This window comes from Ornithorhynchus anatinus, chromosome 1 (genome assembly GCF_004115215.2).
Source record: "Ornithorhynchus anatinus isolate Pmale09 chromosome 1, mOrnAna1.pri.v4, whole genome shotgun sequence".
NCBI lineage: Eukaryota > Metazoa > Chordata > Mammalia > Monotremata > Ornithorhynchidae > Ornithorhynchus > Ornithorhynchus anatinus.
Window position 1 is genome coordinate 57,612,230 of NC_041728.1, and position 4,307 is coordinate 57,616,536.

The 4,307-nt window shown below is 46.6% G+C and overlaps 1 non-coding gene across 1 annotated transcript; it reads left to right on the plus strand.

The window, feature by feature from the left end:
- Nucleotides 1–1,085: 1,085 nt before the first annotated feature.
- LOC114816124 lies at nucleotides 1,086–1,218 on the plus strand. The gene has a single exon (XR_003763909.1). It is a non-coding gene; the product is annotated as a small nucleolar RNA SNORA7 (small nucleolar RNA).
- The last annotated feature ends 3,089 nt before the right edge of the window (nucleotides 1,219–4,307 follow it).

Sequence of the window (4,307 nt, forward strand, 5' to 3'; positions counted from 1 at the left end):
GGAATTACTGGAAGGAATTTGCATGTGGCCTCAAATTGAACAGGGTCAGTTAGTTTAGCCTCAATTTAAAGTTAGCAAGGAATGCGTATCGAACTCAAGGCTCGAACAGCCCCAGTAGGTTCACCTGATTCATATCCACCATCCTAGCTCTTATACCTCCAAACCCAGCACTCTTTTCCCACGATTGCCCTAAGTGTCTTCAGAAGCCAAGTAGACCGATGACCCAAGAGGAGGGTAAAGTAGAGCCACCACCATCCCTGGACACCAGCTGTTACTCAGGTGGACTCCAGCTAATAAGAAAAGCATGTATGAATGGAAAAACAAACTATTTGTATTCCCTCAACCTCAGTTTGCTCCACCATTCTCGAATGAATTGCCACAAGTAGTTTTCATAGCAAAGTCCTCTGTGGACAGGTGGATAAGTCAGATTGCTTTAGAGCTTGATGGTTCCCATGCAGACATAGTTGTGTGAGGCTGACACAGCACTTTCCAATTTCGGGTAATATTCTGGGCTATAGAAAAGGCTAAAACATGAGACAGGTCAATCAATCAATCGTTGGTATTGAGTACTTATTGTGTGTACTAAGTGGTTGGGAGAGTACAGTATAACAGAGTAGGTAGACCTGTTCCCTTGCCTACAAGGAGGTCCTCTTCATTCACATTACTCTACCTGGCTAGAGGGTTTGAGAGACAAATGGGCAGATTCAAAGGAGGAAAGGTCCTCTCCATCTCCTCCAGCAGAACCTAGGCTGGAGCCATCTCCAGAGATGGTAGTAGGATAGATTTAGCTACAGCCTTGCTGGTGACTAGAGACGATCCTGTAGCCGACAATCTACTCATCTCACACCGGGACTAGAATTTTTACCCTGAACACCCTGTTTGCCCTGGAACGGAAGAAAGGGCATGTTGTCGGGGATTTGGCTAGGTTTTTAGGGGAGCAGTGTGGGCTAAAGAAAAGAGCACAGGCCAGGGAGTCAGAAGACCTGAGTTCTAGTCCCAGCTCCATCACATGTCTAATATGTACCTTTGGGTAAGTCACTTATATTCTTTGGGCCTCAGTTTCCTCATCTGTAAAATGAGGATTCCCCCTCTCAGGATTGCACCTGGTGAGTTTCTAGTACTCTAGCGGTCTCAGCTATGGGAGGAAGAGTCTAGCAGAGGCCATTCCATTCCTAGCTTGGGCAGTGGCTAGCGAGTGAAAGGCAATCTGCTACAAGTCAAAACTCACCTATGCTGGCAGCAGCGGCCTGGGAGAGAGTCAAAGGTGGAGATTCAAGTTTACTGTGCGGAAGAAGGCTATGGTAAACCTCTTCCATATTTTTACCGGGAAAACTCAATGGATACACTACGAGAACGATCGCTGATGGAGGTGGTTCATTCAGGGAGAGATGTGTTCAAGGAGTCGCTACGGGTCAGAGATGACTCAACAGCATAAGACAAGAATAAAATGGGGATTAAATATCTTCTCTCTCTTTTTTTATGGCATCTGTTAAGTGCTTACTATGTTCCAGACGACTGAACTAAGCACTGGGGTAGGTACAAGACGATCAAGTTGGACACAGTCCATGTCACACCTTTAATCTCCATTTTACAGATGGGTAAACTGAGGCATTGAGAAGTTAAGTGACTTTGTCCAAGGTTACACAACAGATAAGTGATAGAGCTGGGTACAGAACCCAGGATCTCTGACTTCCAGGTGCCTGCTCTTTCCACTGGACCATGCTGCTTCTCTTCCTCCTACTTAGCCAGGAGCCATGTCAAACCTGATTATCTTGTACCTAAGCCAGTGCTAAGTACAGCGCTTAACAAATACCACAATTATATTCAAAGAAGCAGCATGGCTTAGTGGAACCGAGCAGAGGCTTGGGAGTTAGAGGTCATGGGTTGTAATTCCTGCTCTGCCACTTCTCAGCTGTGTGACTTGGGGCAAGTCACAACTTCTCTGTGTCTCAGTTACTTCATCTGTAAAATGAGGGTTAAGTCCGTGAGCCCCACGTGGGACAATCTGACTACTTTGTATCTATCCCAGCACTTAGAACACTGCTTGGCACATAGCTTAATAGTAATAATAATAATAATGTTGGTATTTGTTAAGCACTTACTATGTGCAGAGCACTGTTCTAAGCGCTGGGGTAGATATAGAGTAATCAGGTTGTCCCACGTGAAGCTCACAGTTAATCCCCATTTTACAGACGAGGTAACTGAGGCACAGAGAAGTTAAGTGACTTGCCCACAGCACACAGCTGACAAGTGGCAGAGCCGGAAGTCGAACCCATGATAGACTCCGAAGCTCAGGTTCTTTCCACTGTGCCACGCTGCTTCCCCTAAAATACATCATTATTATCCACAACCCTGTTGATGACTGGATGGGACTTGGTCTCCCCCAATGACACTGGGACTAGAACATTTACCTTGCAGACCCCACTTTGTGAAGGAACTGAAGGATGGGATACGTTGCTGCTAATTTAAGTTAGGTTCTTAAGGAGGTTACTAGAGGACTCCTGGAAAGCATGTTGTCTCCTAGAGTCCAGAAAAAATTCATGTCCCTCCACAAGGGCTTAACCTTTTTGAGGTGTGAGCCCTAAGCCCTAGAAAATAAAGCCAGTTGTGTGTTGCAGTAGTAGACACAATGTGGTTTAGAGGACAGAACACAGGTCTAGGAATCAGGAGATCCATCAATCAATCATATTTAGCACAGAGCATTATACTCAGCACTTGGGAGAACCCAATATAATACTATAACAGACACATTCCCTGTCCACAGAGAGCTTCAGTTTAGAGGGGGAGACAGACATTAATATAAATATATGCATTATGTATCACAATACAGATATGTAAGTGCTGTGAGGCTGATAGAGGGGTAAATAAGGGGAGTAGCAAACGCAGAAGGGAGTGGGAAAAGAGGAAATGAGGGCTTAGTGAGGGCAGGCCTCTTGGAACTGTGACTTCAATAAGGCTTTGAAAGTAATTGTCGGATGTGAAGAGGGAGGACGTTCCAGGCCAGAGGCAGGATGTGGGTGAGAGGTCGTTGGTGAGATAAGACAAAAATGAGGTACAGTGCGTAGGCCTGGATTGTAGTAGGAGAGCAGGGAGACGTGGTAGGAGGGGGGCAAGGTGACTGAGTGCTTTAAAGCCGATGGTAAGAAGTTTCTGTTTGATGGGCTCTGCCACTGGCCCACTGGAATATCTCGGGCAGGACATATACCTGTTCTGGGGCTCAGTTTTCCCATCTGGAAAATGGGGTCAATGATACCTACACCTCTCCCCACTTCTGATTTGTGGCAAGGATAAAATGAAATTACCGTTGTGAAAAAACTTTGTAAAAATGACAGCCTTCTATACATTCAAGCTGATGGTCTCACAGTGGCACTTCTGCAAATGTTCTGTGGGATCAAGGTTGAGTTTCCTCCATTAACCACACCCTTGGTGCAGACTTTTCTGCCTCTAGCCACAAGGGAGAGGCATATGCCCGGCACTCCTTTCGTTCAATCGTGTATTCAATTCAGTCGTATTTATTGAGCGCTTTCTGTGTGCGGAGCACTGTACTGAGCACTTGGAAAGTACTATTCGGCTCCTTGGGGCTCCGGGATTTCTCTGTGGGCTCAACCTCCAGTGTAGCTTTGCATTACTTCCTGCTGTTTCTGGGAGGGGTCAGCAGAGCAAAGGGACCAGATGGAAGGTGACTGCTTTCCCACGTATATCACATATCTACTTCTGTGGGTTTTCTATTCCAATCTTTGAGTCCCCCAGTTCTGTTCTTGGTCAATGGAAGAAGCCAGAGATTAGCTGCTTAGAAGCTAAGGGGAGAGCAGCAAGGCCTGGGACCAACTGGTGAGGGAGGGACCGGAGGTGGCAGAGAGAGAGAAGGGGGAGTGGTACCATCTGGACACCTCTCCCAAGACTGCCAGTTAGTGACAGATGCAGCGGTCAGAATTAGTGATGTGATTACTCGGGCTTGGGAAATTGGACTCAGCCTAACAAGTCATGTCACCTTGGCGAATGAGTCACCGGCAGAGGTGGGTTTCTCTCGATAAAAATTCCTGGCCGTTCGGCGGGGGCCCTGCAAAGCTATTTACAAATAAAATAGCACAAGGTATTATGGGAATAACTGAAAAGCCTACATGATGCCCGGGCCACCCAGAGAGCCAGTAATGGAACTTGATTTAGATTCCAACAACCCTCCTGCTCCTTGGCACGAGTTCCATTGGCTAGAAAACAGTGTCTCTCTCTGTCAATCTCCTGAGGTTTGCAGTTGCACAAAGGTCGGGGAGCTGAACCAAGAGCCAAAGGGGCTAGTTGTAATTCTT